Source organism: Trichechus manatus, unplaced genomic scaffold (genome assembly GCF_000243295.1).
Source record: "Trichechus manatus latirostris isolate Lorelei unplaced genomic scaffold, TriManLat1.0 scaffold00044, whole genome shotgun sequence".
In the NCBI taxonomy this organism is placed as follows: domain Eukaryota; kingdom Metazoa; phylum Chordata; class Mammalia; order Sirenia; family Trichechidae; genus Trichechus; species Trichechus manatus.
The window spans coordinates 12,192,476-12,213,084 of record NW_004443980.1 but is presented as its reverse complement, the minus strand read 5'-3'; the positions used below and the strand labels follow the sequence as shown (position 1 = coordinate 12,213,084).

The following is a 20,609-nucleotide window of genomic DNA, read 5'->3' as shown; positions in this document are numbered from 1 at the left end:
AAAAAAAAAAGTGCTGAGGGGGCTTGCCGTTGGAGTGGAGAGACAAGAAACCGAGAAATAGAGAAAAACAAAAAGAAAAAAATAAATAAAAATAAATGTCCCCAAGGACCCCACAGGTGTGGCTGCAAAGACTGGGAAGCAGCTCCCAAGCTGAGCAGTATAGCTCGGCTAAAAGGGGTGGAGATGATACACAGCGCCAGGTATTCAGGAGACAGTAAAAGAAGGTAAGCAGAAAGAGAAGAGAAACCGAGAAATGAAGAAAAATAAAAAGGAAAAAAGAAAGAGAAAACAAACAAAAAAGAAAAAAGAAGGAAAAAAAGCCCCCAGGGATCCCACCAGTGCTGACCAGGAAAATAGACTAGGGAAGCAGTTCCCCAGCTGAGCAGCACTTCACAGCCTGTCAAGATGAAGCAAAGGCACACGGAGTCAGGTATTTGAGAGAAAAGAGGGGGGAGGAGGTGAGAGGCAGGGAAGAAACCAAAAGAGGCTGAAAAAAGCAGTATCAGCAACAAAGAAATGGCACTGAAGAAGCCAGCTGGTGTGGGCAGGGCAAATTCGTGCAGCACAGAACCAGAGCCTCCTGTGCCGTGGTTGCAGCCCGCTGGGAAGTGGCGGATTGGCCCACCAGGAAGCAGCAATTCCACCCTCTGGGAAGCTGGGAATTGGCCAGCCAGGAAGCAGCGAATTGGCCATTCGGGAAGCGGCAAAGGTCTAGCGGGGCAGGCAGGGTGGAGGGTGGGAAAGCGTGTCTCGCTGGTTACGGGGTGCTTTGTCTCCTGCTGGGAGCTCCGTGAATCGGCTTTCCCATACTCCCTGTCCACCAATCTCTGATCTCCAACAGGAGTCCAAGATGGTGGATCTGTGCTACTTTAGCTGATAGGGGACCTCTGCTCATAACTCTCCTCGCTCTCTGTTCTCTGTCAGTTTCCTGTACCAGTCGCTGCTTGGTTAAGTTCTTTATCTCTTCATTTGATGCTTAGGGTTCCAGGATTGAAGTTTGTCTCTGTTTTACTTAATTTTTCAGGTCTTTGCTCTGGAGGGAGAGCGTGGTGCTTCTGTCTATAGCGCCATGTTGGCTCCGCCTCCTTAGCTACTATTTTTAGTGAGCATGGAATTTTTGTGGCCATGAAGCCATAAACATAAAATCTTGCAGAAACAATCAGAAGAGGAGTACACCGTTTGCACGCTTTGTTGCAACAACTGTTGTTTGTTGTATAGAGAAAATCAGATTAACTGTGATTTTTTTTTTTCTATGTGTGGATGTCATTTATTAGGACTCCTAAGTGAATGAACTAGTAGAAAGGAAATATTGTATTTTTCAAAAACCTATAAAGTGTTATTTTTAGAAATGGTATTTCCTTGACTTTCATCCCAGGAAAATTGTAACATACTGCATGGAGCACTCTGGCCCAAAAAGGAAAGCCTGCCAGATGCCACAGCAATAAATAGACTAGGTCCTTGGAGACAAAACATAAAATGAGAACATGGAGAGTTATAACTCAGATACCCTTCCCATCTGGCATTTAGCCCACTGACATTATGAGATTTTGGAAATTCACCTTTGTAGACCACCTTTAATTAATTTTCTGATTTACATGTTTAGCAAACATTTAAATCACAGTCTATATGCAAAGTTCTATGCATGCCCTCCAGGACCTTTAATATTCAAAGTTGGCCAAATAAAGCCAGGGAAAAAATGTCTAAGTTCAGTATAATAAGAGCTTAATACTGTTTAGAGCCTGCCACATCATTATGCAATATTCATTTGAAAAACACAATTCCAGAGCTTTCAATCAATAGATGAAGCAATAGCATATTTTTCACAAATGACAGGAATTCTCAGGCAGAAAAAAAAAAAGTAGCACAGCTTTTTCGGTAGGTTATGTCTTGCTTTACTAAGAAGTGCGTAAATGAAAACACCTTTTTATAAATGAGCTTTTCTATGGGGCTTATCAGTATTATCATTTTTATAAAAAGATGTTTTCAACGCAAGTAGAATTTCTTAACATATCTTTTACTTTCAATTATTAATATTTCTGACAAGAAAACTGAAATGTTGAAAATTGTTTTATCCTTTTATGACTGCTGTCCCTTGAGTTCTCAAATATATGTACTTGTGATAATTCTAAGGAACTGTGATTAATGAATTTTTACCAAGGATTTTAAAACAAACAAAAAATTCTTTTAAATCAAAAGAAAAGTACATTCCATTCCCTTAGCTCATCTTTATTTTAGGATTATACATTCTCTGCGAAAATTTAAGATAGAATTTCTAATAGTGATGGCATTGTTCAGCAAATAGCAGTCTTTGTGCGTGTGAAGAATATCGAATGAATGGAATGGCCCCCGAAATGTTATCTGGAAAACTTTAGTCTATAGTATTTATTCAAGTGTTGTCCATATTTTCAGAAAAAAATTTAGAAAAATGTTTTCCTCATAAAAATATGTAGCTCCCTTCTGTGTATTTAAAAAGGAACCCTCACCCCTACTTCCAACAGACGGAGAAACCCACACTATCAATGGAAACAGAACATAAAATTACAGAAAAATTTGGCTGCATGCCAAATTCTGGGATTAAAAAAGGGGAAAAAACCTGGTCAGCAGCCACCCCTCCTTACTCTTATCTTTCCTCCTGCATCTCTCTCCCGTGCTGGGGGTGCCTGGACGTTGGTACCCTGTGACCTCTTTCTCTCAGTGGAGACACAAGCTGTGAGTCAGATGCCCTGCATTTCAATATCTTAGTAGTCTTCCCCTTGAATCAAACTTTACTGTGAAGAGGAAATAAAATGTTACATGTAAATAAAAATATACAGTCTCTTGGAAATCATCTTTCTGAGCTGCACCACCAGTACACTTGTAATCTGAGAGCTCCTTTCAATCTAAACAGTAATAAATTCATCAGAGAAGTTTATTAGGAGACTTATATTCAAATTAAGTTTACTACTGACTGGGAGAATCTACTGTTTTCTAAATTAACTCAAGTTGCTTGTTGTTGTTGCTAGGTGCTGTTGAGTTGCTTCCAACTCATAGTGACTCTATGTACAACAGAACGAAACACTGCCTGGTCCTGTGCCATCCTCACAATCGTTGCTGTGTTTAATCCATTGTGGCAGTCACTGTGTCAGTTGATCTTGTTGAGGGTCTTCTTCTTTTCCAATGATCCTCTACTTCATCAAGCATGATGGCCTCCAGGGACATCCCTCCAGATAACATGTCCAAAGTACGTGAGACGAAGTCTCGCCATCCTCGCTTCTAAGGGGCATTCTGGCCATATTTCTTCCAAGATAGATTTGCTCATTCTTCTGGCAGTCCATGGTATATTCAATATTCTATGTCAACATCATAATTCAAAGACATCAATTCTTCTTCAGTCTTCCTTGTTCACTGTCCAACTTTCACAAGCATACGAGGTGATTGAGAATACCATGGCTTAGGTCAGTCCTCAAAGTGACGTCTTTGCTTTTTAACACTTTAAAGAGGTCTTTTGCAGCAGATTTGCACAATGCAATACACCTTTGATTGACTGACTGCTGCATCCATGGGCACTGACTGTGGATCCAAGTAGACTGAAATCCTTGACAACTTCAATATTTTCTCCATTTATCATGATGTTGATGTTGCTTATTGGTCCAGTTGTGAGGATTTCTGCCTTTTGTACGTTGAGGTATAATCCACACTGAAGGCTGTAGTCTTTGATTTTCATCAGGAAGTTTTTCAAGTCCCCTTCACTTTCAACAAGGAAGTTTGTGTCATCTGCATATCGCAGATTGTTAATGACTATCTTTCCAATCCTGATGCTGCATTCTTCTTCATATAGTCCAGATTCTCAGATTATTTGCCCAATAGATTGAACAGATTGAAAAAGTATGGTGAAAGGATGCAACCTGGATGCACACTTTTCCTGATTTTAAACCATAGAGTATCCACTTGTTCTGTTTGAAAGATTGCCTCTTGGTCTATGTACAGGTTCCTCATGAGCACAATTAAGTGTTCTGGAACTCCCATTCTTAGCAATGTTATCCATAGTTTGTTATGAGCCACAGTCAAATGCCTTTGCATAGTCAATAAAACACAGGTAAACATCTTCCTGGTATTCTCTGCTTTCAGCCAAGATCCATCTGACATCAGCAATGATATCGCTTGTTCCACATCCTCCTCTGAATCTGGCTTAAATTTCTGGCAGCTCCTTGTCAATGTACTGTTGCAACCATTTTTGAATGATCTCGTCTCGTCTTTGGTCATCAGTCCTTCAACGCGTCAAATCTATTCTTAAGATGATCTCTAAATTCAGGTGGGATATACTCAAGGTCGTACTTTGGCTCTAGTGGACTTGTTTTAATTTTCTTCAGCTCCAAGCTGAACCTGCATATGAGCAATTGACGGTCTGTTCTCAGTTCAGCCATCAGTTCTGACTGATGATATTGATTTTCTCCATCATCTCTTTCCACAGATGTAATTGACTTGATTCCTGTGTATTCTATCCAGCAACGCCCACGCGTATAGTCACCGTTTATGTTGTTGAAAAGAGGTATTTGCAATGAATAAGTCACTGGTCTTGAGAAAATTCTATCATGCGATCTCTGATGTTGTTTTTATCACCAAGGCCATATTTTCCAACTACCAATCCTTCTTCTTTGTTTCCAACTTTCGCTTTCCAATCACCAGTAATTATCAATGCATATTGATTGCACGTTGGATTAATTTCAGACTGCAGAAGTTGGTAAAAATCTTCAATTTCTTCATCTTTGGCATTAGTGGTTGGTGTGCAAATTTTAGTAACAGTCGTAGTAACCGGTCTTCCTTGTAGGCGTATGGATATTATCCTGTCGCTGACAGCATTGTATTTCAGGATAGATCTTGAAATGTTCTTTTTGACAATGAATGTGACACCATTCCTCTTCAATTTGTCATTCCTGGCATGGTAGACCATATGATTGTCCAATTCAAAATGGCCAATACCATTTCGGCTCACTAATGCCTACGATATTGAATTTATGTGTTCTATTTCATTTTTGACGACTTCCAATTTTTCTAGACTCATACTTCATACGTTCCACATTGCTGTTTGTTCTCATTTTGAGTCACGCCACCTCAGCAGATAAAGGTCCCGAAAGCTTGACTCCATTCATGTCATTAAGGTTGACCCTACTCTTAGGAAGCAGCTCTTCCTAAGTCATATTTGAGTGCCTTCCAACTGGGGTGGGGGGTTGCTCATCTCCAGCACTATATCAGACAATGTTCCACTGATATTGGTAAGGTTTTCACTGTCCAATTTTTTCAGAAGTAGACATCCAGGTCCTTTTTCCTAGTCTGTCTTAGCTTCCAAGCTCCACTGAAACCCATCCACCACGGGTGACCCTGCTGGTATTTGAAATACCAGTGGCATAGCTTCCAGCATCACAGCAACACATAAACCACCACAGTACAGTGAAGTTGATTAGGATGGTAAAAGGCCAAATTTGTGTAATTCTTCACAATATGGATCATCTTAGAGTAAAAACATTAAGGAGAGATTAGGGATTCAGGAAACAAGCTAGAGAGAGCTGTTTTGTTTGTTTGTTATTGCTGAGGTTTTTATTAACCACAGGGCTATATTATATATATATATATACTGCTGCATTTACTTGAGAGTGTACAACTGCCTTTAAAATCAAACCTCACATAATTCCAACAAGTGTGCTCTCCTTGTTCACTCAAATTAGGGAGGTTTCCTTATATTAATTCTGTCTCTTTTGAAAGCATCCTTGAGACTCTCTGTCCTTAATTATTTATGTTTATGTCTCAAGTATTAACAGCACACTTGAAATTTAAACATTTTTCTAAGTTTCTAACACTATCAGCTTTGTTGTCTTCCAAAACCTGTCAACCTGATTTTGTCTTCCTGAACATTTTAAGGACTAATGCAGTGTTTATCTTTAAACTTCGCATAGCTGTCTCTGTACTAAACAATCCAAATCCAGGTTCCAACTTATTCACAATGAAGTTGTTGATCCTGTAATCTGAATTAAGAACCATTTTTTTCCCAGTCTTGTCCATTCCTTTTCAAATTTAAACAGATATTTTATGAAATTTTATTTGAAACTTTATAATCCAGTATCATGACCAATCTTTCTTTTGTCAAGTCACTAGTGGTTCCTTCTTTCCTCCCTCTTTCCCTTTCTCCTTCCTTCCTTTTTTTTTTTTAAATTCATATGGACCCTACTATAAAAAAAAGGAGGAAAATGTAGAAGAATAGCAGCAGACCTATTACTAGACACATTTCCTCATGCTCCTCTACAGCTTGGTCTTCTTGGCTGGTATCAGAATCCAGCTCCACTCAAGCTCCTGTGAGAAGGAACCTACAGAGCAAAGGAGAGGAAGGCAAGGAAGGCTGTAGATCTGTGATGATTTGTGCTGAGCCCCAATGCATCAACTTGACGGCAGACAGATGGACAAGGCAGATATTTGATGCATGTTTCTGAAATAAAACTCACCAGGGATAAATAGTGCACACTTTGCTGGAATTTCATCACACTTATTAACAAACATGCAAAATGAGAACCCAAGGTTATCACGAGGTCTAGTATTTTGATGAATATTGATAAATACAATAAATTTACTGCTAAGAAAATAGCACTGATAATCTCATATCGGGAATATCAGTACTACCCCAGAGTGAATTCTACTTAAAAACATGTGAGCTCAGACTATAGAGCACTTCCCAGTTGATTCTACAGGTACATGAAAGCTAAGGAGTCTGGTGATGTCCAGTGGAGCAGCTACAGGGAATGTATCAGAATTTATAATAGAAACTCTGTTTTCTGAGGACTTACGCTCACTTACAGAAGTCTGCCGAAAACTAAACTTGGCATAAATCTTAGCTTAGTAGAACTCCATCAAATACAACAAAAACAAAGATGAAGGAGGAAAAAGCTCTACAAACTTGACTTTCAGAAAAGGCCAGATCAGTGCTTGCAAGAGAGACCAAAGGATATTCTCAATACTTGCTAATCTTTTTATATAGAAAATTACATTTGGTAAGTGTAAGATCATTTACAGCCTAATAATTTCCAGTAACTTGGAGGGAATAGATAATTAGAAAGAGCAAAAATTGAACCCAGGAGAGGCTCTGACAGTTCTAGAAATAATTGCTTTCACTCTTGAATTTTTCACAATTGCCTTTTTTTAAAAAGTGGTGTCAGGACTGAACTGACTCAGCCCACAATCATATACAAAAATATGCAGTCATGTGCCTCATACGTCCGTTTGGGCAGTGTCCAGCTGCATACACGTCCATGGTCCCATAAGGTTATAATAGAATTCAGAAATCTTGATCAGAGAATAAGATGTAGTGGACATAACTGGACAGAGGGAACACAACAGCTACCTGCACGCATATAAAACACTTAAGAAACACTTCCAACCTGTTCAATGTTTTCATGAGCATCACAAAGTAGTGCATGCATTTATTATTACGAACCCTAGTATCCAAATCACATAATGTCCTGTTTCACAGAATGTATCATGGATGTTAAGCGATGCCTGACTGTAATTAAATGGAAAAAAAAAAAACACTTACACCTCTTAGAATAGCAAAGGAAGAACAGAATTTGAGAAAAGTCTAAAATCTAAGATAGATAGCTCTTAAAGTTTCAAGAGATTGGCCTTTAGGGTCCTAAATAAGTTGGGAGTCTTAAAGGAGGCTTTAATTATAAAACCTCTTAAAAACGGATGCTTCAGTTAACATTGCTCTTTCATTTGTTTTCAGACCTGTGTTTTCAATCACAGGAGGTCTAAGTGTCAAAGTTAAGTGTTCTATTAGATGAAAGATGATTACTAACAACTCTAAAATACCTCCGAGTCAAAGACCATGTAATCTTTACAGATATTTATTACAAATGGATATTACTACTTATCCATTCAATCATTCAACAAAGACATATTTAGTACATACTAGGCAAAACATAAGGAGCCCTGGTGGCGTAATGGTTAAACGTTCAGCTGCCAACTGAAAGGTCAGTGGTTCGAACCTACCGGTGGCTCTGTGGAAGAAAAGACCTGGCAATCTGCTCCCATATAGATTACAGCCTAGGAAACCCTATAGGGCAGTTCTATTCTGTCCTATAGGGTCTCATGAGGCAGGATCGACTCAACCGCACACGACAACAGGCAAAATGCTTGATAACACCACCCTAAAATCTATCAAAAACATAAATATACATTCAAGAATTTTTGAAATCTCCCATTTTTGTCATGGTCCCAGACTACACCAACATTTAACATAAGAAACATCTTGAAATCTTCGGCATTGTGACAATTTTTTAAAAAGAAGCAGGCACGTTTTTCTAATGCTATATGAAACCGAGAGACAAAAAAAAAAAAAAAAAAAATCTTTTTTTGCTGGCTCTAATGGAAGAGAAAAGGCCTTTAAAACCAGGCCCTCTGTGATAATGGAGTGTAAAATAATGGGCAAATGAACATCAAAAACTTTCTCATGGACACCAACTGAACCTCAGAAGCTAGGAGTTAAAAGTAAGTCCTTCTTCCTTCTTTCCTCCTCTCTTGTTCATCTTTGCGCTATTCCCTTTATCTTTTCTCCCTTTTTAGACACAATATAGTCAACTGAGACGAAACTGGTAGGGCACATTAGAAACTGATCCTAGGAAAAATAAGTAAAAACGGGCAGAGACAGAGCCAACACTAAAAACAAAACAAGACACAAGGAAACTTCTATGATGACAAGAAGAAAATAAAAGCTTTTACATCAGAATTTAAAGAGTATTTCCTAAGTGCCTATTCTAAGGCAGGCAGAATGTAACAGTACCACATCGTAAACCACTAAGTCGATTGAGAAAGATCACATGAGTGAGGTAGGTAGTTGTCCAGAAAAGCAAAAGGCTGTTAAATGTTCTGTTATGAGAACGTGAACATATTTACTTGTGAAAGATTATACAACAATTAGCTAATACAATAAGATCTCAGTATATTAAGAGAGATAATTCTAAAAAAAATAATGTTGAGGAAAAACAAGTTGCGAAGGCATATATATAGTATGATCCCACCTATGTAAAATAAGATTATATACATACTCATTGTTGTTGTTAGGTGCTGTGGAGTTGGTTCTGACTCATAGTGACCCTATGTACTACAGAAGGAAACACTGCCTGGTCCTACGCCATCCTCACAATCGTTATGCTTGAGCCCATGGTTGCGGTCACTGTGTCAGTCATCTCATTGAGGGTCTTCCTCTTTTTCGGTGACCTTGTACTTCACCAGCCATGATGTCCTTCTCCAGGGACTGATCCCTTCTGATAACATTTCCAAAGAATGTAAGGCGTAGTCTTGCCATTCTTGCTTCTAAGGAGCATTCTGGCCGTACTTCTTCCAAGACAGATTTGTTCATTCTTCTGGCAGTCCATGATATATTCAATATTCTTCGTGAACACCACAATTCAAAGGCATCAATTCTTCTTCGGTCTTCTTTATTCATTGTCCAGCTTTTGCATGCATATGATGCAATTGAAAATACCATGAAAATACCAACTGAAAACATACACACATACTTAAATTAATTGTGTGTGTGTGTGTGTGTGTGTGTATCATGGATGGTCTAATATTCAACAACCTTATTATAGTGGTATTACCTCTAGGGAAGCTTGGTATATATATTTTTTTAATAAAATTTTATTGTGTTTTTGGTGGAAGTTTACACAGCAAGTTAGGTTCCCATTTAACAATTACTGTACATATTGTTCAGAGACATTGGTTACATTTTCATGTTTTAACATTCTCATTAATTCCCTTCTAGATGTTTCACTTCCAGTAATCTGGTTTCCCTGTCCGCTTGCCCTTTCATCTTTGCTTTAGAGTAACTGTTGATGGTTTGGTCTCCTGTAGATGATTTTGGCTGGTATATTTTTTGAACTTCAAAAAATAGAGATCTGAGGTGAAGCCAACATGGCACCCTAGACAGATGTACCATGCCGTCCCTCTGCAGCAAAGACCCGAAACACTAAGTAGAACACATACAAACATTAATCTAGGAACTCTAAGCATCAAATGAAGGGATAAAGAACCAGATCAAACACCAAATGGAAGAAGAAACTGACAGAAAACAGAGAACCAGGAGAAATACAGACTGGAGCCCCCTGCCAGCTAACACAGCACAGTGTGGCTATTTTGAAGCACAGCTAGCAATGACCCTAGACAGGAAGTATAAGAAGGCAACTTCATGGAGCTCCCAACAGGAGAGTACCCAGTAACCAAAGAAACATACTTTCTCACCCCTCACCCTTCTGATGAGTAGAAGCAAGACCTCCCCCACGCCTGGCAGCCCCCACCACCGGAGTCCACAATACAAGCCACCCCCACCACTGGGCCCGCTGCCCCACCCCCTCGCACTGCGTGCCTTTTTTTTTTCTCTTTCGTCCTTTTCTTTCTCTCTTCCACCTAGCCCCAAACATCACCTCCCCTCCGTTCCCACCAGTCACATACAAAGGGGAAACAATAAGACTAAGCTCTGATTACTCAGCAGAAACTATATAAGCAAGAAGGCAATGGGATGATATATGTAACACCTTGAAAGAAGAAAACTGCCAACCAAGAATAATATACCCGGGAAAACTCTCTCTCAAATACGATGGCAAAATTAAGACATTTCCAGATAAACAGAAATTAAGAGAATATGTAAAAACCAAACCAAACCTACAAGAAATATTAAAGGGAGTCGTTTGGTTAGATAATCAACATCAGACAACAACCTGAGTCTAGGTCATAGGACAGCATTAGCCAGAAAGCAAACTAGGTAAAGAACTCTAAATAATAAAACAAAGCTAAAAGACTTAAAACAAGGAAACAAAGATGTCCATCCATAAATGATGACAAGGTCAAAATAATAAAAGGAGGAATAAACAGTGTAGGTATAGAACTTTCAAATGGATAGGGAGTCAAGGCAGTATCTAGTAATAAGAGACTGGTTGAAAGTTAAGAATATGAAGGTAAATTTCAAGGTAATCATAAAGAAAATTAACAAGCCTGCTCATCAAAAGTAAAAAGAAAAACATAAAGACTCAGTAAACACAAAATCTATAATAATGAAAAGAATAGAAAAGAAAATCCACAAACAAAAGGAACTCAACACAGGAAAGTAAGAGGAACAAAGAAAACGTCAGAACCACAAAAAAAAAAAAAAAAAAAAAGAGCATAACAATATGACAACAATAAACTCATATCTGTGGATAATCACACTGAATGTAAATGGCTTAAATACACTCTGTCAAGACACAGAGTGTCGCAGAATGGATTTAAAAAAAAAAAAAAAAAGACCAATCATATACTATCTGCAAGAAACATACCTTAGACACAAAGACATAAAAATATAAAAAATCAAAGGACGGAAAAAATATATCAAGCAAACAGAAACCAAAAAAGAGCAGGAGTGGCAATACTAATCTCAGATAAAATAGACTTTAAGACAAAATCCATCATAAAAGACAGGGAAGGACATTATATAACAATTAAATGGACAATTCACCAAGAAGACATAAACTTAATAAATATCTATGCACCCAACGACAGGGCTTCACAATCCATAAACTCTAACAGCGCTGAAAAAAGAAATAGTTCTAAAATAATAGTAGGAGACTTCAACACATCACTCTCAGTAAAGGGCAGAACATCCAGAAAGAAACACAACAAAGATGCAGAAGATCTGAAGGCCAAAATCAACCAACTGACATCATAGACATATATAGAACACTCTACCCAACAGCAGCGAAGTATACATTCTTTTCTAATGCATATGGAACATTCTCCACAACAGACCATATTTTAGGCCACAAAGCAACCCTCAATAAAATCGAAAACATCGAAATAATACAAAGCATTCTCTCTGATCACAACACTATAAAAGTAGAACTCAGTAACAGGAAGAACAAGGAAAAAAAAAATTAAATGCATGGAAACTGAATAACAACTTGCTTAAAAATAACTGGGTAATAGAAAAAATCAAATAAGGAATAAAAAAATTCCTAGAATCAAATGAGAATGAAAACACATCATATGAAAACCTTTGAGACACAGCAAAGGCAGTGTCAAAATCAAAATGTTAGCCCTACAACTCAAATAAATAGAAAGAGAACAGCAAAAGAAGCCCTCAGTCACCAGAAGGAAGGAAACAGTAAAGATCAGAGCAGAAATAAATGAAATAGAGTACAGAAAAACAATAGAAAGAATCAATAAGACCAAAAGTTAGTTCTTTGAAAACTTTGACAAAATTGACAAACCATTGGCCAAACTGACAAAAGAAAAACAGGAGAGGAAGCAAATAACCCAAATAAGAAATAAGATGGGGACATTACAACGAGTGCAACTGAAATAAAAAGAATCATAACAATACTATGAAAAATGGTACTCCAACAAATTTGAGAACCTAGAGGAAATGGATAAATTTCTATAAACACACTACCTACCTAAACTAACACAAACGGAGACAGAAAATCTGAACAGACCCATAACAACAGAAGAGATTGAAGAGGTAATTAAAAAAAAAAAAAAAAAAAAATCCCTGGCCCAGAAGGCTTCATTGGAGAAGTCTACCAACCATTCAGAGAAGAGCTTATACCAGTACTACTCAAAGTATTCAGCACATAGAAAAGAAAGGAATACTCACGAATAGATTCTAAGAAGTCAGCATAACCCTGATACCAAAATCAGGCAAAGACATCATGATAAAAAAAATTATAGACCAATGTCTCTCATGAATATAGATGCAAAAATTCTCAACAAAATTCTAGCCAATAGAATTTAGCATCATACCAAAAAAATAATATACCACGATGGAGAACCTACAGTCTGGGGAAAAGATTTTGGCTATGACATACCCAACAAGGGTCTAATATCTAAAATCTATAGAATACTTCAACACCTCAACAAGAAAAAGACAAATAATCTAATTAAAAAATGGGCAAAGAATAAGAACAGACATTTCACAAAAGAAGACATTCAGGCAGCTAACAGACACATGAGGAAATGCTCGAGATCATTAGCCATTAGGGAAAAGCAAATCAAAACTGCAATGAGATACTATCTCACCTCGACATTACTGGCACTAATCAAAAAAACAGAAAATAACAAAGGTTGGAGAGGTTGCAGGAAGACTGGAACTCTTACGCACTGCTGGTGGAAATGTAAAATGGTACAACTACAATGGAATAGGACTTGGTGCTTCCTTAAAAATAAAAATACCATACAATCCAGCAATCCCACTCCTAGGAATATGTCCTACAGAAATAAGAGTCATTACACTAGTAGACATATGCACGTCCATGTTAATTGCAGCATTATTCACAACAGCAAAAAGATAAACAAAAATGCCCATCAATAGATGAATGGTTACAGAAATTATGGTATACGCACACAGTGGAATACTACGCAAAGATGAAGAAAAATGATGACTCTGTGAAACATCTCACAACATGGATGAATCTGGAGGGCATTATGTCGAATGAAATAAGTCAATGACGTAAGGACAAATATTGGATGAGATCACTATAATAAAAACTCAAGAAAAAGTGTATACACAGAAAAAAAGATCTTTGATGGTTACGAGGGAGGGGAGGAGCAGGGAGGGGAACTCACTGACTAGATAGTAGACAAGTATTAACTTTGGTCAAGGGAAAGACAATATACAACACAAGGGAAGTCAGCATAACTTGACCAAGGCAAAGACATAGACACTTCCTAGTTACACTCAAACACCTTGAGGGACCGATTTACTGGGGTCTTGGAGGACATCTAGGTCAACTGGCATAACATAGTTTGTAAATAAAATGTTGTACATCCTACTTTGGTGAGTAGTGTCTGTAGTCTTAAAAGCTTGTGTCTGGCCTTCTAAGATTTATTTATTGGTCCCATTCTGTCCAGAGCAAAGGAGAATGAAGAAAACCAAAGACAAAAGGAAAATATTAGTACAAAGGACTGATGGACCACAGGAACCACAGCCTCTACCAGCTTGAGCCCAGAAGAACTAGATGGTGCTCGGCTACCACCACTGACCGCTCTGAGAGGGATCACAATACAGGGTCTCTACAGTGCAGGAGAAAAATGTAGAACAAAATTCAAATTCACACAAAAGAGACCAGACTTACTGGTCTGACACAGACTGGAGGAACTCACGAAACTATGGCCCCTGGACAACCTGCTCACTCAGAACTGAAAACACTCCCAAAGACCACCTTTCAGCCAAAGATTAGACAGGCCTATAAAACAAACAATAACACACCTGACGAACGTGCTTCTTAGTTCAATCAAGTGTAAGAGACCAAATGGGCAACACCTGCCCAGAAGCAAAGATGAGAAGGCAGGAAGGGACAGGAAACCTGGAGGAATGGATACTGGGAATCCAGGGTCTAAAGGAAAAGGGGGAGAGTACTGATACATTGCAGGGGATTGTAAGCAATGTCACAAAACAACTTGTGTATAAGGTTCTGAATGAGAAACTAATTTGCACTGCAAACTTAAAGCACAATCAAATTTAAAAATATAAAATAAACACAAGTTATACAGCAAAAAAGATGGATTTGACTAAATAAAATAAAGACACATCCATAATAAAATAGATCTGGAGCAAATATGGTGAAGTGTCAACATTTTAAAATCTGAGAGTGGATGCACAGGATTTATTACTTTCTGTATTTTTAAGCTATTTGATAATAAAAATTTAGGTATTTTTAAAATCTGTTGTTTGAGAAGAAAACTGTAGAAATTTAGGCAATTAGAAGGAACTGTTCCTGTAAGTCTAGTTTTCTTACTTCTGAGGTGGGGATACACAAGGCTGATTATTTTCCATCTTCAGAAAGAGGGACAATGGAGAGGGAACACAGAAGAAAAGACTATTCTCGGTATGATAAGTCAGCGGCACTTTCGGCAGATGGGACGGTCACTTTTAAACGGGAGTGAATTTTCCGAACATACTTATATTGAATCCTCTAGCTTTAAAAGTGTTTCAACCTCATATTCTATTCATGTGGGCTACTCTTTTGCTTCCTTACAGGGTGTAAATGTGGGGTTGAAGAGATGTGGTTAATGGATGCTATATTTTCATTGCTTCTAAAAATGTATTATTAGAGTCTGGAGTTTGGAATAACAATTTGCACACTTAAAAGTATTGATCGGCTGTGCAAGACCATGGCTGGCTTTTTTTTAAAACCCTCATGAAGACTTCTTTTTCTTTCAAAAGGACCATTGGGTGCTGGAGGAATCAAGAAGCAAGGGAGCCCACAAACATTTTACTTAATTTTGGAGCATATATATTTCTCCGAATTAATAGCAACGAGCTAGAGAGTTTTTAACAAAGCATGGTATAAATAAGCCAGAAGCATTTCTCTGGTGAGGCAAGAGTCACTTGAGATATGTTGCTCAACATGAGGGGTGGAAATATATTACAGACACAAGTGGAATTGCACAGCACGTTTTTTCTGAAAAAGCAGTCTCCGTGCATAAGGGTTAGATATACGCCCACAATAAGAGGGCATATTGGTCTTTAATTTTCAATATTACATCCTTGTATTTTTTATTATATCCTATTTTTCAACTAGTATAAGAACATGGTCTCATAAAGCTAATATTTATTCTTCCACGTTTATAGAGCCAGTAGTGCATTTCAGGAAATGAGAAACTCTGAAAACTCAAATAGAACTTTTTGTCTTGTGCACGAAAGGAGACAGGACAGGAAAATCACCATGTTTTAAACACCCAGCTCAGGAACTCAGTCAAAAGCTTTAAATAATTAAAAACACAAGATATCAAAAATCCTTTGATAATATTTTTCTCTCTTCATAAATGTAGCCTTTTTATAGATGAAAAATCTTATCATGCAGGATTCCTCATCGTAGTAGAAAGCAAAGAGTCCTTTAGTCCAGTTCTCATTTTCAGCTCCCTACTTATTGGACCCACCTGTGGTCACCATGGGTTGGAACTGGCAACTGGTTTTATTTTATTTCTTACTTGTTGTATTTTGCGGAAGCTGAGGTAGGTATTAAGTGTTATCCCACTATAACAGTGGAGATGCTCCTATTTATAACTGTATCCTTAAGTGGTGAATTCTTTACATTTTGTTATTAAGTAACCTCTTTCCTAGGGAATTAAATGATTTCTTATGTTAACTCCAAAGAAAATAACAGTGAATGAGAACTTCTTTTTCCAATGTAAGGTGATACTAGGATTATGGTAAATGTCTCAAGAAACCAGAGCCTTAGCCAAGTTTTTGTGGGAGAAATTAACTGAAGTTCATTTGCTGCGAAGTCCTCTCCTTTTAATTTATAACTTTACTTGAGACCTTGGAAAATTCAGGTGAAACAGAGGTGGTTTCCTTACTCTGCATGCATGAAGAATGAAGTGGGGAGCTGGCAGCAAGTAAGTGAGGGAGAAGACAGAAATGTGGACAGAGGAGAGTAGGGCGGGTACGGGAAAAGGTGTCAAGGCTGAAGGGAGAGAGAGGTTCAGCTGGAATCAAGGGCCCCTTGAGATGCCCACAAATTGATCCTCTAATTTACATGGAAGTCGGGGCTTAGAACAGGAAATTAGAGTAGCTGGTAAAAAGGAAGTGAAAAAGTATTCCTTCATTACTTAGCCTTTCCCCAGTTCTCCCTCAGGTTCTCTCCTCCTTCCTGTCTTAGTTCCTGACCTGCTGCCTTTGGATATCGGCCCACCATTTCCCCGGGGTCCACACCCTGCTGCTCCCTACGTCCTGGAGCTGTTCCCCTCTCTGATGTCTCTCTGCCACTCTCACCACACCATGTTCTGATATTATCTTTCTGTTATTCATGTTCTTGTAGCAAACAACGACCTGCTTTAAATATCAAAGCAAAAACTGGTTCTCCAACAGAGTATACATATGTGTGTGAGTATGTTTATAGGCAGCTGAAGAATATACGTAAGCTTAGAGTAGAAGTATAAGACAGTGAGAAGAGAATGGTCCCCGGAGTTAAAAGATGGGGATTTCAGCACTCTTGACTTCTGAAAGTCCAATGGGGAGTCTAGAGTTCTCAGCCGGGCCCTTCTCTGCAGGAGAATGTGAAAGAAGGTTTGATTCTGGTTACCACAGTGACGGCAGAGGCTGGAGGGGTGTGACTGGCCAGGAACCAGGGCTATTAGACATTCTAAAATGCATGGGACAGTCTCACATCACAAAGAACTGTCCCCCTCAAAATGCCAATAGTGCCCCTATTGAGAAACACCAACAGATGGTTGGACTCTTACACTTAAGTGGAATATAGAGAAATGAAGAGACTCAGGAAGGAATTGTGAAGATATATAAAATTTTGGATTTCATAATTTCATAGGAAAAGTTTTTAAGAAATGGTTCTCTCTCTCCCAAACAGAAAAAGGATGGCTGAAGAACTGAATCCTTGATAATACCGGGGGGCTCTGATCAATTCTCTCTCTCCACCAAAGAAAAAAGATTAACATTAAAATATGAGGTCAGGAATTACATAGGATTTCTTGAAAACAAGGGTTCTAAGAAAGAAGAACCTATATTATGTTAAAAACAAAAAACAAAAAACTGCATCCCTGGGTGTGAAGTTTGAAAAGAAATAATTCTTATTGGTTTCAGACAGATCAAGTAGGATCTTGCTTGTAGACTACGAGTTGTCAACAAGTTGATTCCAACTCATGGCGAACCCATGTGTGTCAGAGTAGAACTGTGTTCCATGGGGTTTTCAATGGCTGATTTTTCAGAAGTAGATCACCAGGCCTTTCTTCAGAGGCACTTCTGAGTACACTTGAACCTCCAAGCTTTTGGTTAGCAGCAGAGAGCATTAACCATTTGTACCCTGTAGGGACTCCTGCTTGTAGACTTTGTTGCTGTTGTCATCAAGTCAATTCTGACCCATGGTGACCCCACGTGTGCAGGGTAGAACTGTGCTCCACAGGGTTTTCCCGGCTATGACCTTTCAGAAGCAGATCGCCAGGCCTGCCTCCTGAGGCACCTCTGGGTGGAATCGAACCGCCAACCTTTCAGTTAGCAGTAGTCCAGCGCTTAACTGTTTGCGCCACCCAGGGACTCTCACTTGTAGACTAGCGAGGACCCTTTAGGTAGCTCCTCATGGCCTTTCCCACCCTTCCGTTTCTATGGATACGTTAGGTTCCAATGTACGATGACATCCTACCAAATTGACAGCCTGGAGAGTTGAGGATGGAGGCATAACTTCCCTCCACCCCCTCCTGCTGTAACCACCCCATCACCCACACTTCAAAGTGAGTTAATCATGAGGCCCAGCAATGAAGGATGCAGGGGGAAACCTGGAGCCTAGCCCAGGACTGCAGCAAAATCTACTTTGATTTTTCAGTAGAATAAAAAAACAACTGCAGTAAAGGGCTATTAAGGGAGAAAACATTCGTCACCGTGCAGAATAAAAGTTCCACCAAATGAAGTAAATGGCTGTGGAGAAAGACATGTCATTCCAGGGAAAGTACCGTGTTCCTTCTCCCTGGTTCTTCATTTAGTTTTCTCCCCGTCGACATAACAAGCCTTAGTCTATACTCTGCCTCTTTCGCCTTTTATGAAAGATGCATGGACTGAGTTTAGCCTTTGGTTATGTCTTAGTAGGAAAGTACTTTCAGAATAAAAGTGTTTTACTTGGTGCTATATCTCCACAGCAAAACATGTACTTCCAAAATAAAATGCTGGCCTTCCTGGCACTCTTTTTCCTTGAGTAGGCAACAATGTTTTTAATAATTTTTCAAGCTGTTAATATACATATATAAAAAAGGAGTTCTATCATTATAAACAATAGGGAGATTATCCTCCGTAGAACTAAATGAAAACATTCTGGCCACTGAGACTTTATAATTTCAAAAATGTCAAAATGATAAAACTAGCTATATTGACATGCAGTTTTGATTTTCAGTGATTCAAAATATAATGTATCCACATGGTCTTAATTAACTGAAAATACTTAACAAACTATGATATATGTAGACACTCAACATAAATTTATTGAATCTCTTGAGTTAGAATTTAAAACAAAATTGTTTTAAGACAATGTGGGAGATATTGTATTTCTAATATCCTTGTAGCATCCCACAGAGTATTCAATGATAAGTATGAGAAGTAGCATATCAAATTCCTTTTCATGTATATCTACCAACCAATGAAATCAAAGGGTTAAACTCTGTGTACAATCTGCTTCCAGAGATGGTACTGCAATAGAGTATGACTACCATCCATTGAAAAAACATCCTTAAAATTCCTATCTTCAATAAGAGAAACAGAAAAATTAACACAAACCTTAAAACCACCAGCAGCCGTTCAGAAGACAAATAAATGTGTTCTCTGGGGACTTGACTGAAACAATACGTTCACAGAAGTCTTTTAAATGGAAGCAGTTCACAAAGGAAGGCCCGTGGAAGACAGTGTGGCTGTGACATGCCAAATGCTTCTGGAAGCAAGAGGGGGAAAAAGCACACTGTTAGGAAAAATCCAAAATATCCTTATTGCCAGTCACGGCCATTGTGGTCAGAGAGTACTATATGGGCACCTACTGTTACTGTCATTGTGTGTTGTGTGTGTGTGACAGAGTAGAACTGCCCCATAGGGTTTTCTTGGCTGTAATTTTTATGGAAGCAGATCACCAGGTCTTTCTCTCATGGAGTCGCTGGGTGGTTTGGAACAACCAACCTTTCGGTTAGCAGCCGAGCACTTAACTATTGCACTACCAGGACTCCTTAGCATGATGTTATTTTCTATTAATTTTTTACGGACAATCTCCTTAGCCATAAATGGCATGGTGGTACATTCACTTTTCAGCACTGTATTTATACATTTCTAAAGGTCTGGAGTTATTTTATGGCTAAGCACACTTCTGCTTAGTTCCGTTCCCCTTATCTAACCAGGCTGGGATTGAAGAATTGTTGACAGAACATGAGCACATAGACAACACTATATTTACTGAGTACCTACCGAGGTGAAAGACTGTGGAAGGGGCTTAGCACACATGGACTCTTTAGTCTTAACAACAGCCCTACGAGTGGATAGCACTGGCTCCATTTTATAGATGAGAAAACTAAAGCACATATTTCTGCAGTCAGGCTTAGAATCTGGGTCTACCCAAGCCCAAAGACCCCAGAGCTGGCTCTTCCCCTCGTTTCAGTCAGGGAGCTACATGATTTTAAAAAAAAAAGATTTCACAGACAAAATTGATAAGAGAACAGACAATGCCACAATGATAGCAAATTAAGTGTTTCTAAATTAAGAAATTTCCTTTCATAATTTGTCCTGGTGGCACAATGGTTCAGTGCTCGACTGCTAGCCAAACGGTTGGTGGTTTGACCCCACCCAGCTTCTCTGCAGGAGAAAAGACCTGGTGATCTGCTCCTGTGAAGACTACAGCCTGGGAAACCTGGGGCAGTTCTACTGTGTCATGTGGGGTTGCTATGCTTCGGAATCAACTTGATGGCACCTAATAACAACAACAACAATTTGCTATATTTTTAAGTCAAATGTTGTCATACTAAATCCGATCCCATAGAAAGACAGGCACGTAGCTTTCAGCGGTGCACTTTTCCTCTCATCTTGAGAACCAAGCAGGCATGTAGGCTGCGTACAGCAAGGATAGCAAAGCGAACGT

At 38.7% G+C, this 20,609-nt stretch overlaps 1 protein-coding gene across 1 annotated transcript in view; it reads right to left on the bottom strand.

Moving 5' to 3' along the window:
- ENOX1 (ecto-NOX disulfide-thiol exchanger 1) overlaps window positions 1–19,489 on the bottom strand; it is a 331,173-nt gene extending 311,684 nt beyond the window's left edge. The window contains exon 1 of the mRNA XM_004376606.2: window positions 19,271–19,489. The gene's annotated coding sequence lies outside the window, so the exon portion shown is untranslated. The remainder of the gene's footprint in view (window positions 1–19,270) is intronic.
- Window positions 19,490–20,609: the final 1,120 nt, after the last annotated feature.